Source organism: Pleurodeles waltl, chromosome 1_2 (genome assembly GCF_031143425.1).
Source record: "Pleurodeles waltl isolate 20211129_DDA chromosome 1_2, aPleWal1.hap1.20221129, whole genome shotgun sequence".
Taxonomy (NCBI): Eukaryota; Metazoa; Chordata; class Amphibia; order Caudata; family Salamandridae; genus Pleurodeles; species Pleurodeles waltl.
Window position 1 is genome coordinate 1,025,576,932 of NC_090437.1, and position 26,237 is coordinate 1,025,603,168.

Below are 26,237 nucleotides of genomic sequence, written 5' to 3' on the forward strand. Positions count from 1 at the left end.
TAAAATGAGGGAAACCAGCTATCACACGGAAGGTGAACATAGCATATGTAATATGGTGCAGAATGAGTTTATGTCATGGTCAATTATCTCTGCTATTTACGGATCTAAAAACAACGGACTAGACTCACAGATGACTTTGCACAATATCTGTCTAAGAAAAAAACCTACAAGACTTAGGGAAAAGTCTAAGATCTGAAGGGAATATCCTTTGAATCATCTGTATGTAGCCATTTGAATGTCTGAGTAGTTCTGGAAATTGTCCTTAGTTACCAGGTCCCTTGTACATGCATATGCTCTCTTTGTGCAAACAAACAAATTTGGTGAATCAAATCTGGTACCTATTTAGTAAGCATGATGTCTAGATACAAGAGGTTTCTTTAATTGGTAGCAGTTCATGGCTATCTACTCCTGTCTGAAGGTTTGGAACTTGTCAAATTCGAGAAGCGTATTACATATCTCTGGTCACCCTGCACTTATTGGAGAGTTTTGGTTCGAAATGACACTTGAAAAGGGAATGATTAGTTCATGATAGCAGGCGGGAGCTGGATAAAGGCTTGGCCGGGGGTGAAGAACAGAATGTCAAGGTTGTGCATTACAGTGTGACCATTTGAGGATTCCTTTGCTAATTGAGCAAATCCCATCTTTTCCCTATCTCCCCCTTTTTCATTGAATGCAGGCATTTAGAGGCAAGTTCACCCAGAAGAGCACGTCTGCAGGGTCACTAGTTGTTGGGTCGAGTCAACAAGATGTGTCTAGAAGGATAGGAAGGATTCTGTGTGGGGGATAGGGAGTAGAACAGTGTACAGGCGAAGGAGGGAGTTAGGCTGGCGGCAGCTACATAGAAGTAATTTGAAAACTCATAGATCACTCACATCTCAAAGAACTCAACTAGCTGCCAATCCACAAACAAGTACTTCTCATGCACATACAAAGCCTTACATAGCATTGGCCGCATGTACCTCAACACCACATAAATCTGCACAAACCTACCAGACACCTCTGCTCACACAGATGCCTTTCCGCACACCCCTTTTGCATTGGCAGAACCAGATCTGGCAGCCAAGCCTTCTTCTGCCTCACTCCTAAAATCTGGAATGACCTGTCCCTGCACTTCAGAGCCGCCTCCTGAGTTCTTGAGTTCTGCAAGAAACTAAAGACCTGGTGTAAGGAAATGCCTCCTTGGCATGGTTACCCTCTGACTTTTTGCCTTTGCTGATGCCAAGTTATGATTTGAAAGTGTGCTGAGGCCTGCTAACCAGGCCCCAGCACCAGTGTTCTTTCCCTAAAACTGTACCTTTGTTTCCACAATTGGCACACTCTGGCATCCAGGTAAGTCCCTTGTAACTGGTACCCCTGGTGCCAAGGGCCAGGGAAGGTCTCTAAGGGCTGCAGAATGTCTTATGCCACCCTGGGGACCCCTTACTCAGCACAGACACACTGCTTGCCAGCTTGTGTGTGCTGGTGGGGAGAAAACGACTAAGTCAACATGGCACTCCCCTCAGGGTGCCATGCCAACCTCACACTGCCTATGGCATAGATAAGTCACCCCTCTAGCAGGCCTTACAGCCCTAAAGCAGGGTGCACTATACCATAGGTGAGGGCATAGGTGCATGAGCACTATGCCCCTACGGTGTCTAAGCAAAAGCTTAGACATTGTAAGTGCAGGGTAGCCATAAGAGTACATGGTCTGGGAGTCTGTCATACACGAACTCCACAGCACCATAATGGCTACACTGAAAACTGGGAAGTTTGGTATCAAACTTCTCAGCACAATAAATGCACACTGATGCCAGTGTACATTTTATTGTGAAATACACCCCAGAGGGCATCTTAGAGATGCCCCCTGAAAACATACCCAACTTCCAGTGTGGGCTGACTAGTTTTACCAGCCTGCCACCACCAGACATGTTGCTGGCCACATGGGGAGATTGCCTTTGTCACTCTGTGGCTAGTCCCAAAGCCTGTACTGGGTGGAGGTGCTTCTCACCTCCCCCTGCAGGAACTGTAACACCTGGCGGTGAGCCTCAAAGGCTCACCCCCTTTGTTACAGCGCCCCAGGGCACTCCAGCTAATGGAGATGCCCGCCCCCTCCGGCCACGGCCCCACTTTTGGCGGCAAGGCCGGAGGAGATAATGAGAAAAACAAGGAGGAGTCACTGGCCAGTCAGGACAGCCCCTAAGGTGTCCTGAGCTGAGGTGACTCTGACTATCCCAATCCCAATAGGATTAGGGATGTGCCCCCCTCCCCTCAGGGAGGAGGCACAAGGAGAGTGTAGCCACCCTCCGGGCTAGTAGCCATTGGCTACTAACCCCCCAGACCTAAACACACCCCTAAATTGAGTATTTAGGGGCCCCCAGAACCTAGTAAGACAGATTCCTGCAACCTGAAGATGAAGAAGGACTGATGACATGAAAGCCCTGCAGAGAAGACGGAGACACCAACTGCTTTGGCCCCAGCCCTACCGGCCTGTCTCCCCACTTCAAGAAAAACTGCAACATGGACGTGTTCCACAGGGTCCAGTGACCTCTGAAGCCTCAGAGGACTACCCTGCATCTAAAAGGACCAAGAACTCCAGAGGACAGCGGCTCTTCTCCAAAGAAGAAACAACTCTGCAACAAAGAAACAACTTTAAAAGGACTCCACGTTTCCCACCGGAAGCGTGAGACTTTGCACTGTGCACCTGAGGCCCCTGGCTCGACTTGTGGAGAAACAACGCTACAGGGAGGACTCCCTGGTGACTACGACCCTGTGAGTAGCCAGAGTTGACCCTCCTGACTCCCCCCCAAGCGACGCCTGCAGAGGGAATCCAGAGGCTCCCCCTGACCGCGACTGCCTGCTTCTAAGAACCCGACGTCTGGTAAAGACACTGCACCCGCAGCCCCAGGACCTGAAGGATCCGACCTCCAGTGCAGGAGCGACCCCCAGGTGGCCCTCTCCCTTGCCCAGGTGGTGGGTACCCCGAGGAGCCCCCCCCCCCTTGCCTGTCTGCTTCGCTGAAGAGACCCCTGGGTCTCCCATTGAACTCCATTGCAAACCCGAAGCCTGTTTGCACTCTGCACCCGGCCGCCCCCGTGCCGCTGAGGGTGTACTTTTTGTGCTGACTTGTGTCCCCCCATTGCCCTACAAAACCCCCCTGGTCTGCCCTCCGAAGACGTGGGTACCTCTACCTGCTGGCAGACTGGAGCCGGGGCACCCCCTTCTCCATTGAAGCCTATGCGTTTTGGGCACCACTTTGACCTCTGCACCTGACCGGCCCTGAGCTGCTGCTGTGGTAACTATGGGGATGCCCTGAACCCCCAACGGTGGGCTACCTTGGACCCAACTTTGAACCTTGTAGGTGGTTTACTTACCTGCAAAACTAACAAACACTTACCTCCCCCAGGAACTGTTGAAATTTGCACTGTCTAGTTTTAAAATAGCTTATTGCAATTTTTGTGAAAACTGTACATGCTATTTTGCTGATTCAAAGTTCCTAAGTTACCTATGTGAAATACCTTTCATTTGAAGTATGATTGTAAATCTTGAACCTGTGGTTCTTAAAATAAACTAAGAAAAGATATTTTTCTATACAAAAACCTATTGGCCTGGAATTGTCTTTGAGTGTGTGTTCCTCATTTATTGCCTGTGTGTGTACAACAAATGCTTAACACTACCCTCTGATAAGCCTACTTCTCGACCCCACTACCACAAAATAGAGCATTAGAAATATCTCTTTTTGCCACTATCTTACCTCTAAGGGGAACCCTTGGACTCTGTGCATGCTATTTCTTACTTTGAAATAGTACATACAGAGACAACTTCCTACACCTGGCTCTTCATATAACTGGATCCTTCAAGGACATTAAATGACGTCAGGGTCTTTGTAAGACTGCATCCACATCCACCCAAAAGATGAATTATTGGAAACATTCAACATTTAATTGGAAGTAGTATACAATTAATTGTTCTATTATCTGTGCAGGACTGGTATAATAGGACAAGATGCGATTCCTCGAGTCCACATGGCTGAGAAACTGCTTTCTCAGGGTTAGGTGGACTTCCCTGTCGTGTGTTCACTTTTTAGAGCCTAGGTTGGGCACCCATATTTTAACCGTTAGGCCCATAGCCTGTGCCTTTAAGACATGCATGCTTTTTATTTGCTTTTATTGTTTTTATTATATTTTAACACATCAAGCTTTTCAGTTTGTTGCTTTTATGTTTTATCAGCTGCCCTTCTTAGAAAACACATTTTGTTTGTGTTCCACATTTATCTGCAGTTTGTCTGCATTTTGTTCTGTGCTCTGCTTAAGGCAGTTATATTTATCCACAATAATTTACTTGATATTGCCTCTACAAGAGTACGGAGTCACAATCATGTCAGGCCTGTTCTCAGGACACAATATGTTTTGTTATAAAACCACCACACAGGCCAAAGGAGGTTAGAGAGGACATTCCAGCCAGAGTTCTGCATCTCTCTGCTTGTCTTTGCATGTGTGAGAATGTTGTTTAAATGAGAGAAAAGGGTAGGGTCTGTCAACCACGCGCTGAATAGTTCCACACGCCTGTTGGGACCCCGGACCACTGTTCTGAAATTGTCTTCTTAAGGGTAGATGTTCACCTTTCTTCAGGAAGTCCTGCAAAGTCACTTAAGAATGTCAATATGGAGCCTAGAGGAAAGGCTACAAAGACCAAATTCTTCATCCTACTTGGTTGAAAAAAGGGTGCTGTAACATAGATATGCATTAAAATGCATGGATATTCTAAAGATTTTGCAGACAAATGGTTCACAAACCTTTTTGCAATGTTACATAAGGATGAAGCAACGCAGGGCAGTGTAGCCCATAGGCTGCCATTATACAGAATGAAAAAAGAAGCTGTGCCTTTAAGAGCAGATGGTCCTCCACTATCCCATCATGCATAGCAAGAGGCAGTTACCTGTGTTCTTTTTGTAGGCTTTGGTAGCTGATATGAAGGAGTTTGTGAATTAGCAATCCTTATTAATATTATTAATATTATTATGTCTATTCCATCGGGGAGGAGGGAGGGTCGCTTATGACTCATGGAAATACCTCTACGAGAGAACTGGAGTTACAGGTAAGAAACTATTCCTTCTCTCGTAGGGGATTTCCATGTATAGTCATAAGTGCTGGATAGATTAGCAAGCCCATCCCCCTGACAGCGGTGGAGTAGACAGAAAAATAGAGTGATATGAAATAATGCGAAGAGATTTCTAAGAGAGGCCTGTCCTACTTGAGCATCTGCCCTAGCATCAGAATCAAGACAGTAATGCTTAGTATTTTATTTTTTTAATATATTTTTATTATTATTAATTAACTTTCACTGCATTACATCTGCAACATTCTTGGTGGCATCAACAGATTTCCATTTAGTACATATAATTGAACATTAAATATACAGCATACTCTTTCATTTTCTAATGCTCCCACCCCATTTATTCTTATTCTAGACTTGCACAGGTTCCTTGGGAGTGTAATGCGCATAGATTGCTTCAGTGCTTTAGGGGTACATCACTATCCTGTGGTCGTATTTAATCTGGAGTGCCCACTTGTTCATATCGCAAACTTCTCTAAAACTACTTATTATTTTAACTTGATGGCGCTATTTCAAACAGACTACATTCACAGCCATGGTGGGTGTTACTCATGGTTTCCTAGTTCTTCTTTTTTTTTTCCTCCCTTCTTTTAATCAATTGAGACCAGGCCGGTGCCTTCTTATGCTTATTGTCTCTGTTTCCTCATACCGAGACTGATGTGCTTGGGGGCCGGGAGCGTCCATGTTCTGTCTCTTGGGGTTCAGTCATCCTGTCCCCCTAACTGCCTGTTCCGGATGGTCCTGGTCACCCTCTTTCCACCTCTTTTCTCTTGGTTCCCCCATCATGCCCCATTGTCTGTGCTCTACCCTATTAGTCGCTCTGGGTTTCCACTGCCACTCTCCCTTCCTTAGTCTGACTATCCCATCTCAGGAGTATTTCTTCCCACGCCAGGGCAATGGGGGTTTGGCGCATACCCCTTGCTTCCTCACTTTTCAGCACTTGCAATTCTGCTCGGGCCCATCTTGACACTTCCCGCCTCCATTCGCTCGCCGATGGGCAGCTAGGAGATTTCCAACCTATCATGATTCGTCTCCTATAGAGGACAAGTGCAAGGTCCAGGAAGCGTCCCCTTACTTTCCCTAGAGGCGCATGCGCTCTCAAACCCAGCAGGCATGCCGCCGGGGATAGCCCAATCTCCACCCCAGCACCCGCTCCTGGTCCGCCAGCGCCGCAGCCCAGCCCCTCTGGAGCTCTGGGCAATTCCATACCATATGGTCAAAGTCTGCAGTTACATTTCCACATCTAGGGCATGTCTTGGGGGTTCCCCCATAAATACTTGTCAGTCTGTGTGGGGTGAGGTATGTTCTGTGCATGTAGTTGTACTGTATGTATCTCAACCGGGTGTTTCTGGACACCGTCTGAGGATAGGCTAGTGCCCTGCTCCACTCCGCATCTGTTAATTCCCTGCTCACTGTCTTTTCCCATTGTTCTCTTCGGGGCTCTAGTGCGTCCAGTGATTCCTCATTTTGGGCCCTGTAGATCCTAGCTATTAAGTGAGATTACCCACCAGACGTTAGTAGTAAGTGCAGTACTCTGTGGGTTGGGGGCTCTGCATTTACCGTTCCCCAGTGCTCTTTGAGGATGTGTGTTAGTTTCCTATACTGGAGGAACTGTCCCCTTGGGATGCCCATTTCTATTAGGTCCGAGAAGGACCTCAGCACTCCCTCTTGGAACAGTGCTCCGACTGTCACTACTCCCGCTCTCCTCCAGGGTCCGAGGCCAAAGCCCACCAGGTTCCCATCATCTGTTCCTTCCCCCAGTACTGAGAGTGGGAGCTCAGGGGAGTAAGGCTGTCCCACCCCTACTCTTCTCGCACTTTTCTTCCAACATGCTGCCGCTACACTCGTCATCATACTATCCGCGCGCTTGGTCACTCTCATGTTCACCATCCGCGCAATGATTCTTTCCATTCCAATTTCTCCTTGAGCAGTGTATCTATATAATTGTCCCTTTCCTCCCGTCCACTCCGCAATCCACTGCAGTTGTGATGCTAAATAATAAAACTCGAAGTCAGGGACTCCCAGGCCCCCCATGTGTGTCGGCCTGCAGAGAATCGAAAGAGCCGTACGTCTACGGCCTTCGTCCCATATAAGCTCCCTGATCAGCGTTTTAAGTTCGCGGAACCACGCCGAATTAATCTGCAGCGGCAGGTTCGCGAAATAGTAAAGTAACGGGGGCAGGATTATCATTTTGGACAGTGCAACTCTGGCCATTATGGATAGCCTCAGAGAGCGCCAGAACTTTACTGAGGACCGCAGGGAGCGGAGCGTCCTCCCAAGATTGCCATCCCGGAGGTCCCCCACCTCGTGGAACACCTGTATTCCCAGGTACTTAAATGTCCTTGGTGCCCAGCCTACATCTTCAGGGCACGATGCGGGCCGGTCACATCCCGCCAGTATGGGAAAAACATATGTTTTGCCCCTATTGAGACGCAGTCCCGATAAGAACCCAAAGTGCTCCAGGGCATCCAGAGCCCAGGGGAGTCCCGTCTCTCCGTCCCCGAGGTAGATGAGTATATCATCTGCATAAAGGGAAACAATGTGCTTCGGTTGTCCCCATTGTATCCCTCTGCCCCTGCCATCCCTACGTAGCTGGTCTGCCAGCGGCTCGATAGCCAGTGCGAATAATAGTGGCGATAGAGGGCAACCCTGCCTAGTGCCCCTGTGGATTGGGTAGGTGTCGGATACCGTCTTGCCTGTCCTCACTCTAGCCAGGGGGGATGCATATAGCAGGTCCACCCACTTTACCCAACCCTCTCCCAACCCCATCTTCCTCATCACTGTCCTCAGGTAGTCCCATCTAACAGAATCAAAGGCTTTTTCGAAGTCCACAGCGAGTAATACCCCAGTCAAAGGTTTCTCTTCCCTGGGCATATGTAGAATGGCAAATAGTCGTCTCAGGTTGAGGGATGTGCTCCGGTGCGGGACAAACCCGTTCTGATCCTCGTGTATCAGTTTGGGCATGTGGCCGAGCAGCCGATTGGCCAGAACTTTGCTGAGTATTTTAAAATCATTTTTCAGCATTGACAAGGGGCGAAAATTAGTGACAGATGTCTCTCTAGCTTTAGACTTGGGCAGTGGGACCACCAATGCTTCCCTCAGCGTGGCCGGCAACACACCCCGGCTCAATGCCTCAGAGTACACCACCGCCAGCCTAGGGGCCAGCAAGGTTTCGTACTTCTTATAGAAATCCATAGGTAAGCCGTCCGTTCCCGGTGTCTTCCCGGGCGCTAATTGCAATATGGCATTCTTTATCTCATCTGCTGTGTGAACTGCCCCAAGCCCCTCCTGTTCCTCAATTGTCAGCGTTGGCAATGGGAGATGCTGCAGGTACGCCTCAAGAGCCGATTCGTCAAGCTCCCCGGGTTTCCTATATAAATGAGCATAGTATTCCATGAAAGCGTCATTTATAGTGTTTGGACTGTGTCTTCCCTCTCCCTCCATGGTTATCACCTTGGTTATAGGCTCTCCTTCCCCTCCAGGTCTTACCAGCCATGCCAGCATTCTGCCTGACCTCCCCTCCTCGGAGTGTAATGAGGCCATATAGTTTTGCACACTATGGCATCTAAGTTGTTCCTCAACCTGGGAGTGGTCTCTCCGTGTCTGGGCATACTTTTCCCCTTCCTGCTCCTCTGTTCCCTGTCTCCGTTCCCCCTCATGTATTTCTTTCTCTAGTCTGGCCAGTTCACGTTCCAGCGATCGTCTGTCCCATACAGTATCCTCTGGTTGTCACTTTAAGGGTCTCCCACTCAACGGATCTAGAGTCAGTGGATCCCTCGTTAATTTTAATATGGTCAGCGAGGAAGAGACGGAGGTCATCCCCGTACACCTGGTCCTCCAAGGCTCCAGGGGCCAATCGCCACATCGAGATGGGGGGGCCTAACCTCCCTCACCCTCCAGGTCAGCAGAAGAGGATTATGGTCAGAGAGCGTACGTCCCAGGTATTCAGAGTGGACCATCCCCTGCATTAGTGTTGCTGTACAAACCACCCTGTCAATTCTTGTGTATACCCTGTGGAGTCCTGAGTAGTATGAATAATCTTTTTCAGTAGGATGTTGCTCACGCCATATGTCCAATAATTCCCATGCATCTAGCCATTCTCTAAGTTTTTGGGCTACTCTGCTTGTCGTAGCCCCTGACAGTGGTGGGGTGGCGCAGTCTAGTTCTATATCTAACACGCTGTTAAAGTCTCCCCCTATCAAGAGGCCTCCCCCCCGCTGGCTCGTGAGTTGACCCGATAGTCGTGTCATAAAGGGGATCTGGTCCTGGTTAGGAGCATAAATGCAACTCAAGGTAATTGGTACACCGTGCAACCTTCCCTCTAACACTACGTATCTGCCTTCCTGGTCAATATTGGTGGATTCTACTGCAAAGGGAACCCCAGCACGTATCCATATCAGCGCCCCCCTAGCATATGCAGAATATTCCGTGGCATACACCTGACCCCTCCATCTTCGCCTTATCTTTTCCGCTTCCCCCTTCGCTAAGTGGGTCTCTTGTAGTAACGCCACTTGGATACCCCTCCTCTTTAGGTTGGACAGAGTTTTGTGTCGTTTGTTTGGTGTTCCCAACCCCGCACATTCCATGTTAGCATATTATATTGTGCCATATTGGAAAGACATTCACTATATTTCCTTCTTGGCCCGTCCCATTGGCCTGAAACCTTCTGTGTCTGACTGTGTGTCTAATCCTAACAACCCACCTACTGCAGAGCGCCATCAGAACTAACAATCTTGAACCCCAGCTCCCCTTCCCCAGGGCGCCCCCTAAACAGAAGGCTGCCCAGAATATTGTGCAACTGTGCAACTCAGACAAACTGTCAATTCTAGTTCTCGCCATTCTGTCAGAATGGACGAGATTCTGGTGGGGGGGACTGCGCCCGGAGGGGCCATCAGATCGCTGTCCACCTCCATCTCAGGGCTGCGCTGCTTTTTCGATTACCCGAGCTCATCCGCCGTCTGGGGGGTCACCTTTGGTACCTGCACCGAGCAGCCCGACCCGTCCACCGAGGACATCACTGTGCCATCCGATTCTCCATCTGAGTCCCTGGGGGGCGATTCCTCTCTACTCATGGAGGCAGCAGCCTCTAATGCCGCTTTTTTCCCCATTTCCTTTTGCGACTGGGTTGGTGCCAAGCGGGGTCGGATCCTGTTTCGTCGTCTTCCCGAGCCCCGGCGTATTACCCCATTTGCGTGTCGCACCATTTGGGTCCCTCAGGCCTCCAGCCAGTCCCACGCCTCCTCGGGAGTCTGGAAAAAAGTGGTCTTACCATCCATAGTCACCTTTAGTTTTGCCGGGAAAAGGAGCGAGTATTGGATTCCTTCCTCTCTCAAGGCCCTTTTGACTGTCAGATATGATGCTCGCTTGGTTTGGACATCCAGTGTGAAGTCGGGGAAAAGTGTCACTTCCCCGTTCGCAACTTTAAAAGGGCCCGCTTCTCTGGCTCTTTGTAGAAGAATATCTCTGTCTCTATAGTGGAGGAGTCTGGCAATCACCACACGCGGAGGACGGCCCGGCGCCAGAGGCCTCGAAGGCACCCGATGCGTGCGCTCCAGGGTGTAGAATGGGGTCAGGCACTCCGGGGCTACGATCGTCCGCAGCCATTCCTCTAGAAACTTCAACATGTTCGCTCCTTCGGCCCCTTCCGGCAGCCCCACCACACGCACGTTGTTTCTGCGGCTTCTGCCTTCTGCGTACTCTGCTCTTTGTTCTAGGCGCGCAACCCTGTCTACAAGGCACGTCACCTCGGCTTTTAGATCTTTTTGTTGCGGGGCAATTTCAGCCAGGACATTCTCCGTGTCTTTTACTCTATCCACTAACTTATGGTGGTCCGCCCTCAGCAGGCCAACTTCAACTGCGACCTGGTTAATGTCACGTTGTAGAGTAGTTTTAGTGTCCTCAATTGCACCCAATATCTTATCTAAGGTGTCCTGCATTTTAAGCTGCGGTGGGTCCAGCTGCTCTCCCTCTTTCCGTTCAATGGGTGTCATATTTCCGATTATTTTGCCTTTGTGTCGATTCTTAGGGGACATCTGACACCCGGGTAGGGCCACCCACTCAGGCTGGACCGAGTTCTGGGATCTCGCAGGTTTCCTTTTGACCTCTCACTTCGTTCTCCGCCTCCGGCTCCCCGCATTCTGCCGGGGTCACTCAGATGGTCAGTGTCTCTTCACTCCGAGGCCGGAGTTCTCTATGGTTCAGGTTCCGTTACCACCCGCCGGGGTTACTCGCTCTCTGTTTATTATATTTTTATTTATTGGTACCCTTCAGGGTGCTGATCTTTGGGAGCACAGGTGTTTCAGCGGGGCTCCGCCGGGGGATCAATTGCAACACTCACACTCGTCTAGGGTGCCGATTTCGGGTCTCCACCATCTCTTTTCTGTTCCTCGGTGCGGTCCGTGAATTTCTTATGTGTCCAGAGGGTCAGATCCCGTGTTCTCTCTGCCCCTACTCCGGGCGCGATTGTCCTGAGGTGAGGGCCCACTGACTCCGCCCGCCTCCTTGCTGCCGTGTTTCTTTGGGGTTCGCTCCTCTGGTCTCTGCAGCACGCCTTCTGCCCTCCTTCGGCCTAGTGAGCGTCCCCCGGCCCCAGCGTCGTCGCCCGCCAAGCCGCTCCGCTCCCGGTCTCTCCTGTTCAGACCAGGTTCCGCCACCTCACGGCGAGGATTCTCTCTCTCCGTTTATTATATATTTATTTATTTACTTGTTTAAGGGCCCACCTCAGGGTGCTGATCTTTAGGGGCGCAGGCGTGTTCTAGTTGGACTCCACCAGAGCGCCAGGAGAATCTCTTGCAACACTCACCCTACTCCGGGGCACCGATTTCGGGCCTCCGCCATCTCCTTTCTGTTCCTTGGTACAGCTCAGTGACTTCCTATGTGTCCAAAGGGTTAGGTCCCGTATTCTCTTTGCCCCGACTACGGGCGTAGGAGTCGATTGTCCGGCGATCGGGGCCCACTGGCTCCGCTCGCCTCCTTGCTGTTGTGTTTCTTTGGGGCCCGCACCTCGGGTCTCCGCCGCACGCCCTTGGCAGTCCCTTGGATCAGCGAGCAACCCCCGGCCCAGCGCCATCACCCGTCAGACCGCTCCACTCTCGGCCTCTCCTGTTCGGACCAGGTTCTGCCGCCGTACGCCGGGATTTCTCTCTCTCTGTTTATTATATATTTATTTATTTATGTGCCCCCTTCAGGGTGTTGATCTGATCTTTGGGGGCGCAGGTATGTGTCCAGAGGGTCAGATCCTGCGTTCTCGCTGCCCCGACTCCGGGTGTAGGTACGGCGAACGGGGCCCACTGGCTCCGCTCGACTCCCTGCTACTGTGTTTCTTTAGAGCACGCTCCTCGGGTCTCTGCAGCACGCTCTCGGCATTCCCTCGGTCCAGCGAGTACCCTCTGGCCCCAGCGGCGTCACTCGCTAAGTCGCTCCGCTCCCTCCTGTTCCTCACGCGCAGCCGGTCGTCTCCGCGCTGGCACGTGTTCATACTCGGGTCCCCGGCTACGCTGGGCCCACCAAGTAGAAAGCTCTGCGGTTCCCCAACCTGCATCGGAGCCTCTCAGCCTCGCTCCGTTCGGGCTCCACTGTTTTGCAGTGTCCTCCACAGCTCTCCCGCACTGCGATTGCGGTTTGCCCCGAGGGCTGGGTGTAGATTTAACAGGATTATTTGTAGGCCCCTCCGGAGCTCGTAATTTATGCGTGCGCCATCTTCGATCGCGCGGCCACGCCCCCACAGTAATGCTTAGTAAAGGTGTGGACAGACCTCCATGTAGCCGCCTTGCAAATATCTGCTAACGGAATGTTTCTCATTAATGCAGCTGTGACTGCCTTGTCCCTAGTGGAATGCGCCTTAAGTCTGCCATCAAGGGTCTTATTGGTTAACTGGTAACAGAGCAAAATACATGAGACAATCCATCTGCACAATGATTGCTTGGAGGTGGCAAGGCCTGTTCGAACAGGGCCATAGTTAATGAACAGCTGTTGTGACTTGCAAAAGGATTTAGTTCTGTCTAAATAAACTTTTAGAGCCCTCTTCACATCCAGAGAGTTACGTGTTCTCTCAGCTGGAGTAGATGGGTTTTGAAAGAAAGTTGGTGAAGAGAGAGTCTGGTTTACATGAAAGTCAGAAATAACTTTGGGTAGAAATTTTGGATGTGTTCTCATTACTACCTTGGAGGAATGGAAAATTGTATATGGTTCCTGAGCGCAAACGCCTGGCTCTCACTAACCCTGCGAGGTGAAGTAATTGCTGCAAGGAAGGCAGTGTTCCAAGTAAGATGTTGGAGAGACGCCTTGTGTATGGGCTCAAAGGGATGCTGCATCAGATGTGAAAGAACTATATTAAGCTCCCATGGAGGAGAAGGATGTCTAGTAGGAGGAAAATCTTTTTTAACCCCTCATGAAGTCTTTAATGACTGGAATCTTAAAAAAAGAGGTTTGTGAAGGACTTTTCCTGTATGTAGTCAGAGCTGCCACTTTGATGGAGGAGAATTGTAAGCCAGATTTCGCTAGGTTCAACAGATATGGAAGAATAACATCCTCTCTGCATGTCGTTGGGTCTAAGCTCTTGTTCAGACACCACATGAAGAACCTTTTCCACTTTAAGGCATATGCCGATCTTGTAGAAGGTCGTTTTGCCTCTCTTAAAATATTCATTCAGTCCTGAGGAAGGTTAAGGTGACCATACTGTACAGGAGCCATGCTGCCAAATTCAACGACGAGAGGTTGGGATGTCTCATCTGACCTCCAAATTTTGTGAGAAGGTCTGGTCGGCATGGCAGTCTGAGATGTGGATGAAGTAACCGGTGAAGAGAGTCCGGAAACCACCACTGCCGTGGCCACTCCGGAGCAATGAGTATCATCTTGGTTTTGGAGTGGGACAGTTTGATGAAGACTGCCGGGATCAGGGGAGGCGGCGGAAAAGCGTAAAGAAATGTTCCTGACCAATCTATCCATAGGGCATTCCCTAATGTACCTGGATGGTAGTACCTGGAGGCAAAGTCTAGCCATTTTCTGTTTTCTGCTGTTGCGAATAGACCTACAGAAGGGATGACGTCATCATGTAGAACCCACTCGTGATTTTCATCTATCGCTCTGCTGAGAGCGTCTGCTTGAACATTTTCTACGCCAGAGTGGTGAGTTGCTGTTATTGTTACGTTCCTGGCCAGAAGCCAGTGCTAGATTGTTTGAGCCTCTAGAGATAGAGTCCTGGATCTGGTGCCCCCCTGCTTGTTCAAGTAATACATTATGGCTGTATTGTCCGCTTGAAGAAGCAGAGTATTCATGGTGAATGCCGGAAGGAAGGCTTTGAGCGTGAGATGGTCTGCTCATAGCTCTAGGAGATTGATGTGATACAATCTCTCTTTCCGAGACCAGGAGCATTGAATCTGTAGATGATCCATATGGGCACCCCATCCGAGTAATGATGCGTCCGTGACTATCGTCTGTGTGGGTGCCGGTTGGTGAAAAGGCATCCCTTTCAGGAGATTGCTCGGAGAACACCACTACTTGAGGGATTGTATTGCATGTGGAGAGAGTGTAATCCTGTCCTCCCAATTGCCCTTCAGCTGATTCCATTGGTTTTCCAGGCACTCCTGCAAAGACCTCATGTGGAGACGAGCATTGGAAGTGAGGTAGATACAAGACGCCATCGACCCCAGAAGAGATGAGACTATTCTTGCTGTGGACCGAGGAGCTTTCTTGAGAACTTGACATTTCCAGAGGATCGATGAATGTTGCTCCTCCGAAGGAAACACCTTTGCTGGAATGGTATTGATGGGGGCGCCTAAGTAGTGCAACCTCTGGACAGGTGAAGGCGTCGACTTGGTGAGGTTGACATGAAGACCCAGTTGTTGGAGTAGTTGGCAGGTCCAATTGAAATGCAGTTGGGCCTCTTGAGATGTGGATGCCTTTATGAGCCAATTGTCTAGGTAGGGATAGATAAAAGACTCAGGGGGTCATTCTGACCCCGGCCGGCGGCGGAAGCCGCCGGCCTGGCTGGGACCGCCAGAATACCACTGTGCGGTCAAAAGACCGCCGCGGGTATTCTGGGTTTCCCGCTGGGCTGGCGGGCGACCGCCAGAAGGCCGCCCGCCAGCCCAGCGGGAAACACCCTTCCATGAGGATGCCGGCTCCGAATGGAGCCGGCGGAGTGGAAGGGGTGCGACGGGTGCAGTTGCACCTGTTCCCGATTTTCAGTGTCTGCCTGGCAGACACTGAAAATCTTTGTGGGGCCCTGTTACGGGGGCCCCTGCAGTGCACATGCCATTGGCATGGGCACTGCAGGGGCCCCCAGGGGCCCCACGACACCCCATACCGCCATTCTGTTCCTGCCGGCCAAAACCGCCAGGAACAGGATGGCGGTATGGGGGTCAGAATCCCCATGGCGGCGCAGCAAGCTGCGCCGCCATGGAGGATTCCCCAGGGCAACGGGAAACCGGCAGTACACCACCGGTTTTCCGTTTCTGACCGCGGCTGTACCGCCGCGGTCAGAATGCCCATGGGAGCACCGCCAGCCTGTTGGCGGTGCTCCCGCGGTCGTTGGCCCTGGCGGATTTTACCGCCAGGGTCAGAATGACCCCCTCAATGTTTTCTTAGATGGGCTGCCACCACGGCCATGCATTTGGACAACATCCTGGGTGCTGACTTGAGGCCGAAAGGTAGCACTGCATAATGGTCTTGTCCGACAAGAAATCTTAGGAACTTCCGATGTTTTCTGGCAACAGGAATGTGAAAGTAAGCATTGTGTAGATGGGGGTAGATCTGATGCAAAGACAACATTCTGAATTTTTCCTTCTGAATCCATTTGTTGGCTATTCTTAGATCGAGAATGGGTCTGAACTCGTGCTTGTCCTTTTTTTGACACAAGGAAGTACCGTGAGTAGATTCCTTTTCCCCACTGATCTGTGGGAACTGGTTCTATCGCCTTCTTTTGTAATGTTTTTTTTACCTCTACTTTGAAAGCGTTGAGGTGGAATTTGGAAGGCTTTGGTGGAATAGAAGGTGGAGGATTGGAAAACCTGAGACAATAGCCATTCTGCACAATATTTAAAACCCCGGCGTCTGATGTTATGCGTTGCCACTTTTCCAGGAAATGTGAAATACTTCCCCCAACCGGAGTGGGTAACAGAAAAGGGGGAAGTAATGATTCAGGGTTTAGATGTTTGACGTCCTCCTTGGGCGGTTCGTGGAGTGGAAAGACAACGTGTCTGTTTGCGTTGAGTTGAAAACGGACTCTGGTGCTGTTGGTGCTGAGATCTAGGTGGCACCCATTGCGGAGTTTGGAGTCTTTGAGAGAAAAACCTGCAGTGGTAGGGACAGAAAGACTTCTGCTGCTCTCTCGGGTTTTCAATGCCCACAGCCTTAAGAATGTCTAGTTCTGCTTTCATCCTAGACATCTCATCATCCGCGTGAGACCCAAACAGAATAGAACCTGTAAATTGGAGGTTCTGTATCCTTTGCTGCGCTTCAGGTTTGAGAGAAGTAAGACGTAGCCACAAATGTCTTCTCAGGAATATCCCATGACGATATCCATGCGCTGCTAAAATGGAAGAATCTTCTGCTGTGCTTATAATCTGGTTAGAGACCATGGCACCTTTGTTAATAATTTCAAGGAAGTCTTCCTTCCTTTCTTTGGGAAGGTGATCAGCGAGTTGAATGATGGAGTCCCAAAAAGCATGATCATATCTGCCCAAAAGGGCAGTGGCACTAGCTGTCTTAATGGAAATGGCCGATGTTGAACAGACTTTGCGGCCTGCAGCATCTGTCTTTCTAATCTACTTGTCTGGTGGAGAGGAGCGACAATGACTACTGAATCTGGTGTTGGGTCTGCCCTTAGGAATAAAGGATCCTGTTCTGGAGGGTGATATTTCTTAGGGAGTCTAGAAAGTGCAGTTTTCGCTGTGGCTGGTGTCAAGAACAAGTCCATCACCGGTTCAAGCAGACCCGGGACCAGTGGAAGCAAGTGTCTTGCAGAAGAGCGTTGGTATAGGGTTTCAAAGATAACTGATGTAGTCGGTGTAGGTACTGCCATAGGGATGTTATGTTTGGAAACACCCCGGACAAGGACCTCCTGAAAAGTGTTTACATCATAAATCGGTGAGATTCATGGCGAAGGAGAGTCAGACAGAGTTGGAAAAGAATCCCTAGTAGACGATGAGGAATGCATACGATGGAAGCGAGATGTTGACCTGTTTGAGTCATGACGATGGCAATGTCTCGAAGTAGAGGAGCGTCTGGAAGACTGATGATGCGAATGTCTCAAGGATTCTGCAGGAGTAGTAAGGGCCGGTTCTGAAGGCGGTATCTGAGGAGGCGCCACAAGAGCAGTTGGAGCTGGAGGAGGAGGGAGCGACAAAGGCATTGTCGTATGTTGAGAAGGTGATGGCTGAGGAGAAGATCGTAGTATCACAAGAGAGGCAGAGAATTCAGATGTGGAGTAAATCCTCCTCCTTTTCCTTGGAGACCTCCTCGACGTTGACAGACTCCTAGACGTCAAAGTACGACGTCGACATGTTCCTCTCGACGTCAATCCTACATGACGTCGGGTATCCCTGAATTGTGATTCCTCGTGACGTCGGGTGGTCGATGTCGATCGTCTAAGATGTCAAGTGTCCCTTGACATCGATCTTCGTTACCGTGTCGACGGTGACCTCGAGAGAGAGAGGCACTCCTCGACATCGGACGTCCATGTTGCTTCGACAGCGTGTAGACTCTTGACGTCGACGAGTGGTGTGACGGCGAGCGTTGTAGCTTCCTAGCCGGCGAGCTTGTTCTCGACGGCGAACATGTCGGTGTTGTTCATTGCCGGACCTGCATGGTTTCTGACCAGAACTGTGTTTAGAAGCCGATTGGACGACGAAGTAAGAGCCCTGGTGGAAGACTGACCTCCCCTCGCTCTAAGGTCCTGCTGGTAGGCTGCTTTCTCCATCTGCTGTCCTATTTGGCCTGGAGGTGAATTTTCTCCATGTCACGCAGGGTGCACCTGGAGAAGTTCTTGCATATCTCACAGGCATCTGGTATATGAGAAGTTGGAAGGCGTATAATACAGACCTCGTGTGGGTCTGTTTTGGCCTTGTTTCTGCCACAGCGAGGGCACTTGTCAAAAAGTGAAGGCATTTTAAATGGAAAAAAGGCCTACATTTTTGTCAGAATTTTACAAAAAAAGACAGAAAATACTCAAGCAAGTTGAAAAATTTGGAATCAAAATGATTGATGAAAACATTTTGTGAAAAAACCTATAAATAGGTGGAACTCAATATTTCAGGGTCCTGTCAGCAGGAGCCGGAAAAAAAAGAACTGAGGTAACTGCCTCTTGCTATGCATGATGGGATAGATGAGGACCATCTGCTCTTAAAGTCACAGCTTCTTTTTCATTCTGTATAATGGCAGTCTATGGGCTACACTGCCCTGTGTTGCTTCATCCTTATGTAACATTGCAAAAAGGTTTGTGACAGATTTTTCTTTGAATTCGTTAGAATATCCATGCATTTTAATGCATATCTATGTTACAGTACCCTTTTTCAACTAAGTAGGATGAAGAATTTAGCCTTTCCTCTCGGCTGCATATTGACATTCTTAAGTGACTTTGCAGGCCCTCCTGAAGAAAGGCGAACATCTACACTTAAGAAGACAATTTCAGAACAGTGCTCCAGGGTCCCCGCAGGTGTGCAGAACTATTCAGTGCTTATGACTATAAATGGAAATCCGAGAGAACCTTGAATATTTCCAATTGTTTTTTCCTGCCAAAATCTAGTACCTAAAATCAGGGACTTAAGTGCATTCATAGCGCTCGGCTCAAAGAAAATGTTGCAGTTTGCCCAAGGGGTATAAGAACACTTCTGGATTGTACTCTGCCCGCGTGACATCAATATTAAATGAGATTGATTCCAAGGCATTGTCTTATGTGAATGACATCTATCTCAAAGACGACGACCTCAACACACATGTAGCCAGGGTGGATTGCATCATTTTGGGATTTGCCGCCCATGCCTACAAATTCAACTTCAAGAAAACCAAGACTGCTTTTCTGAGTGTCCTATTCCTAGGCACATATTAACAGACGAGGGCAAGAACCTAGCCCCCCAATTTCTAGAAAAATGCATGCAACATCAAGAAATAAGAGACATTGCTAGGATTCTTCAATTTTGGCAGACCCTACATTCCAGAATATGCGCAATGCATAAAAAAACACTTTATGACTTAATACATCTAGATTTCTCAAGTAAACACTGGACACCCGAACACACAGGCATTCTTAGATTGACATGCTTGAAGCAAAACACACATATGACAACAAAACAAAATTGGTAGTCAGTGTAATTCCTGGAGCCATCGGGTCCACCTATGTCACATTTAATGACAGTGACACGGTACCCATAGCATACAAATCACATTTGTACTTCAATGCAGAACAACGTTTTGCACCAAAAGAAAAAATACTGACTGCAGTTTAGATGGCGGTCATCAAGGAGAGGCACATTATTGTCTTGACCCCAATACCAGCCCTAGAGGCTGTAACAAAAGCAAGCATTCCAAATGCAAAAACATTAAGTCCGCTCTGGATTCAAGGGGCAACCTCCCTCACTACCACTGATGTCAATTATGTTTTTGATCCAAAACTTCAGATCCAAGAATTCCTGCAATATGAACTACAGTACCCCATGTTTGCCTCTTGACCAATACAGAATACTAATTTACACTGATGGTTCAACACAACCAGCTGTAGGTACCAAACACCAATACTATGCGGCTTGCGCAGCTGTCAGTGGAGTAATGAGGGATGGTAAATTTCTCCCTCCACATACCTACACGTAGACCCTAGAGGACTGCACAGCACAACTTGCAGGGCTTAAGGTTCCAATTTTGGCACTGGAACACAAGGATCATGAACTTTCAACTTTGATTGTGTACGATTCGTAATGCTGTGTTCAGCCCTTCAATGAATACTTACATTACTGGCACCTCAATAGGTTTAGGGATTCCAAGGGTAACACCATTAAACACAAACTCTTGTAGGGGAAGGTAGCTGATCTAGAAGAGGAGCTGCCACAGGCTTGTGCAGTCCATGTACTGGGCCATCACTGTGTAGGAATACACGTTATAGGAAACACTTTGGCTGATGAAGGTACCAAATATGCAGTAGCTACAGCTTCTGTTGCTGCGATTACCTGTTCTCAGATGAGAATGAATGAAGAAACATTGGCTTCTGTGCCATGCAAAGTTTTCTCATCATTAACTTTACTGCAAATGTTACAGTGATATTATCAATGATGTCAAAGATGTCATGAGTGATGTAATATCGACAGTGCATGGCGAGGGCACGAGTTATAGTTACCTTAGGGTACGAGTTTCTTGAAATAACTCTATAACAGCTAAAACCTGCGTGTAAAACCTAAAAACAACTATAACGTCCCTGCAACCTTTGTTTTTTTTTTGTGAATTTCAAATGTCTTTGTAATTCTTTTTCCTAACTATAGCGTCCCTTTAACCTTTGTTTTTTTCAGTGAATTTCTTGTTTTTTTTAATGTTAAGTAAGATGCCTATCGCAATACACGATGAGGGGGATGGATGCAGGTCCTGGCTCCCTAATTTCCTTATTTACTGCAGTATCCTCCATAGAAAATGCTTCCAGAGTTCCTCTTCGATTCCATTAAGATGCTATTCAGATGTGCCACACTTTTGGCATAAATTCAGAATGTCAGCATACAAGTTGCTCATTAGAACGCTGTAAGCTGCTGATCACCAGGGAGTTAACTGGCAGCCTGCTGCTGGTGTTGAAAGTGCACGTTTTAGACTGCATGTCAGAATGTTTTAATGAAAAAAAGTGAAAGATATTTGAGAACTCACTTTAAACGTGCTAATTTTTCTTACTACAGCACTTATTATAATTTCTATGACAAAATGAACGCTCAATTTTGTTTCTTTCTAACTTAAGCAGGGATGTGGAATTCCTATCGCCCGACGCCCGGGACATCTTGTTTGGGGTCAAGGGCAACAAGTTTTTATGTTTACTTTGTCCTTGGGACAAGTAGGCCCAACCCCCTGCAGCACAAACCCTTTGGCTGCCTGTTTACAGAGAGTGGAACTCTCTGCAGTTGAGGTAATGTGTTTCCGAAAGATAATGCTGTTCGAACTTGTATTTATGGTTCATTATTTGAAAGCCTTCATTATTAGGGTGAGTGCTGTAAATAAATGTTTTAAGGTCACACTTCACTACTGACGTAGGTTCCAGTACAAAAAAAAAGAAAATTACTGTATACACATGTTTGAAAAGTTTAGGCTATGAGGCTAAATATAATGCTCCCAGAATGCTCTCTGATTAGATGCAAATGAAGTGTCATTTAGTAAAATGTGTTGATGCATGCTAGTATTTCCCAAAAATATTTCTAATGGAAAATCAGTGTAACCATTTTCAACACGATTATGGGAAGCATGAAAATAAACAAACACTGACAAAGCCAACTAATCTGACATATTTTTATAAGTCTTTTTTAGTTTCATCAATGCGTGTCTTGTTTTGACATGGCTTTTGTAACACTTTATTGCTGTGGGAGCTACCAGGCCCTCAACATTGTAACAAACACTGGCAAAACCCCCCAAAAAAGTTTTTGAACTCTAAAAGCACACGTTGCCACCAGCGCATAACAAAGGCCCCGCAGCCGCCCTCCAGGGGGCCCCTTCAGCACAGCACCTGCCCTGAGTGAGTCTGGAGAGGGGGCTCCTCCATGTTCTTTGCAAAGGGGCACCCTCCAGTTTCGTTACGTCACTGATTGCCACTGTAGTTCCTGACACTGAACAAAACTACTTTGTGTGGCAATATGCTCCTTGTGGAAGAGCAGAATGCGATCACTCACAATAAAGCCAGCCGAAAGAGAGAGAAATAGAAGTTTAATATAAACAAAATGTCTTTGTTAACACCAGACCTAATTAGGGACCAAGACGCACATCTAGGTAGCTTTTTGCATGTCGCAAACAGCGACTTTCGCTGTTTGCGACGTGCAAAAAGCACATTGCGATGCACAAACCCAGTTTTGCGATTCAGTAACCTGGTTACCGAATCGCAAAACGGGTTTGCGACTCGCAATTAGTAAGGTGTGTTCCCTTCCTAATTGCGACTCGCATTGCAATGTAGGATTGTTTTGTGACCGCGAACGCGGGCGCAAACCAATCGCAGTTTGCACCCATTTCAAATGGGTGCTAACACTTTTGCAAAAGGGAAGGGATCCCCATGGGACCCCTTCCCCATTGTGAATGTCACTGTAAACATTTTTTCAGAGCAGGCAGTGGTCCTGCGGACCACTGCCTGCTCTGAAAAATAGAAACGAAAACGTTTCATTTTTTGTTTTTGTTATGCATCTCGTTTTCCTTTAAGGAAAACGTGCTGCATTTAAAAAAAAAAAAACAAAAAAAAAAACTGCTTTATTGAAAAGCAGTCACAGACATGGTGGTCTGCTGTCTCCAGCAGGCCACCATCCCTGTGAGGGCCGCCATTCGCGAGGGGGTCGCAAATTGCGACCCACCTCATGATTATTCATGAGGTGGGCATTTGCGAAGCCCTTGCGAATCACAGATGGTGTCAGGGACACCATCCTACATTCGGATTTGCGACTCGCAATTTGCAGGTCGCAAATCTGAACCTACCTACATGTGGCCCCAAATTCTTAAAGAAAGTCACAAAAGTGCACCCATGGTATATGTCGTACCCCTATAAAATATTTGTGAACTGTATTTTAGCATGGGTAAATACGATGTGTAGATTTGCTCATGTAAAAATCTATTGAGCATTTGCAAGTTCATTTTCCCTCCAGCCACTTTCTTCCCAACCCTGGAAGAAGTTCTAATTCTGCCATTGTCAGGAGTAAATGTCCAACCTTTCTTATTATGGGAAAATATTAGAGAGAAGCTGGTAAAAATCTTTAAAACATGCAGGTTAGTAGGTTTGCAGACTCAGAGGCATACCAGCCCTGGAACTATTGCTTACTGCTTCCTCCAGCCCCAGTATGCAGAAAGGTGGCAAAATAAGGAAATTGCTACAGTAGGGATTGAAACTGCAAGTATTCAAGCCATACTATGGTAGTAGCCCTGGCATAATCAGAGAGGCTGTTATCAGAGCACTTACATAATGAGATTGCTGCCATAATTTGTCGCCACACTACATGGCACCAAAGGGACAAGTAGATCTTTTTACAGGACAAGTAGATTTGAGAAGCAACCTGTCCCCTCGACAAGTAGATATTTTAATAAATTCCACACCCCTGTTAAGTGTTTTAAGTTTTACCAGTTGGATTCAATCAAGATGGCTTCACGTGTACCACACTTTTGTCATAAGGTAGACTGTTACCGCTCTAGTTGTTCTTTGTACCACTCTGGAAGGCTGCCGTATAAACTCAGGGGAATAATCTGACAGGCTGCTCCTTTTGGAAGAGCAACAGGAAGATATTTTAGAACTCACTTAAAATGTGTCCTAATATTTTATCTACAATACTAACCATAATTTCTATGACAAAATGAACCCCCTCACACTGTTCCTTTCTAAATTACATGTTTAAAGTTTTATCAGTTTGATTCAATCAAGGTGGATTCAGGTGTGCCACACTTTTGTCATACTGTTAGCACTCTAATTGCTCTTTAGAACACTCTGGAGTCCGCAGTAGAACACAGGGGAATCAACTGACAGGCTGCTCCTGTTGGAAGTACATGTTTTACTAAGAATGTCAGACTTCATTCTGATAAGGTTGAGAAAGACAGTGTGAATTTACAGGAAATATGATCTCATTTTAGCTTCTGAAGCATGTTCGATAACCTCTATGGGAAAATCATGAGAATAACAGTTTTCTCTCAAGCATGATTCATGAAATTGCAGCATGGTAAAATCACCTTAGAACACACAATAATTCCTAAAACTATCATGGTGCCCTCAACAAATGATTTATATTGTAACTAAACTTTATCATCACCCTCTGTACGTTCTCCTTTTTGTGACCCTCAAAACCTGCCATTCACTACAATGCATTTCAATGGGGTGCTATCGTGCATATTGGTCCCAAGATGGCAGCCAGCACTTCCTGGTTGAAGTGCTGGCAGCCAATCTCACCATGAGATCTGTGCTTAGGCTCCACCCAGATATACAAATTTGGTCTCCTTTAATATCTCAAAAACTACTGAACAGATTTACAACCAACAAAAAAAGCGTGATCTGCGGACCAAAAGAACGAGTTACTTACCTTCGGTAACGACTTTTCTGGTGGATACATTAGCTACCTGTGGATTCCTCACCTGATGAATACTCCCATGGCGCCAGCATTTGACGGAAATCTTCTTACTAGTCTCTGCACGTCGACGAGGACGTCACTCTAGCCCACGCGACGCCGTCTGACGTCATACAGGCAATAAGAAGTCCTCGCCGACGTGCCGATGACAGTACCAACATTTTTTACGTGCATGAGAATAATAATAATAACCCAATGCAATGAAAGAGCAAAGCAACATCTCTTAATATTGTAAATCACACAACATTGCAATAAAATAGCTGTAGATTTAATATAACCTTTTTTTTTTTTTTTTTTTTTTTTTAAACAAATAAATATATTTATACATACGAATCATGTATATACCCAATATATATATAGATTTATATATAAATATACACATATATACAAATATTATACATGCAAAATGTATTGCAACTTTGAAGACCAAAAGGAGCACACTCAAGGATTGCTTGGAGAGACCAAAAAGGCAACGGGGAGGCGGGTGGGACCGTGAGGAATCCACAGGTAGCTAATGTATCCACCAGAAAAGTCATTACCGAAGGTAAGTAACTCGTTCTTCTGATGGATACAACTACCTGTGGATTCCTCACCTGATGAATAGAGTCCCAAAGCAGTACCACGCCCGGCGGTGGGTGCCTAAATGGTCAAACCAAGAAATCCTGCAGCACTGACCGTGCAAAATGACCGTCCCTTCTGACCTCAGAGTCCAAACAGTAATGTTTCACAAAAGTGTGAAGGGACGACCAAGTTGCGGCCTTGCAGATGTCAACCACAGGAACACCCCTGGCCAAGGCCGAAGAGGCCGACTTAGCTCTGGTGGAGTGAGCTCTAATGCCCTCAGGCGGATCCTTCTTTGCCAAAGAGTAACAGATTTTAATGCAAAGAACAACCCACCTGGAGAGTGTTCTCTTGTGGACTGCCTTTCCTCTCCTCTTGCCCACGTATCCGACAAACAGCTGATCCTCCAGCCTGATATCCTTCATTCTGTCGATATAGAAGCTCAACGCCCTTTTTGGGTCCAGGCGATGTAGTCTTTCTTCCTCCTTTGAAGGATGAGGCGGAGGATAAAACGTGGACAAAGTGATTGTCTGAGCCAAATGGAAGGGTGAAACAACCTTCGGAAGGAAAGCAGCCTTGGTCCTCAACACCACCTTATCCCCATAAAACGTTATATAAGGGGGTTTAACCGATAAGGCCTGCAACTCACTCACTCTCCTTGCAGATGTTATAGCTACCAGGAATACTGTTTTAATAACCAAATACCTTAAGGGGCAAGAATGCATAGGCTCAAAAGGGGACCCCATAAGGAAAGTCAGGACCAAGGACAAATCCCATTGAGGCATAACGAATGGTTTTGGAGGATATTGATTCAGAAGACCTTTCAAGAATCTGAGAACAATAGGGGATTTAAATAACGATGGTTGGTCTGGAAGACAAATGAAGGCTGACAAGGCCGACAAATAACCCTTAATGGTAGCTACTGCACAACCTTTCTGCGCTAGAGACAGTGCAAAAGACAAAACATGTGACAGATGAGCATGTAAGGGATCAATCTGTCTCTCTCCACACCACATAACAAATTTAGACCACCTATTAGCGTAGATAGATTTAGTGGAGTGTCGCCTGGCCGCTAAGATAACATCCACTACATCAGGCGGGAGAGAGAAGGAACTCAGGTTGCCCCGTTCAATCTCCAAGCATGTAGGTGCAGACTCTGGAGGTTGGGGTGTAAAACCTGCCCCTGCGACTGCGAGAGGAGGTCTGCCCTGAGAGGGAGACGGAGCGGAGGGCACAGTGAGAGTTGGAGAAGGTCGGAGTACCATACCCTCCTTGGCCAATCCGGAGCTATTAAGATGACTTGGGCCCGGTCTTGGCGAATTTTCC

General features: G+C 47.8%; 1 protein-coding gene across 2 annotated transcripts in view; it reads right to left on the reverse strand.

Moving 5' to 3' along the window:
- The window catches only part of WDR19 (WD repeat domain 19), a 601,305-nt gene that overhangs the window by 28,542 nt on the left and 546,526 nt on the right, over window positions 1–26,237 (reverse strand). The gene's annotated exons all lie outside the window — the stretch shown is intronic.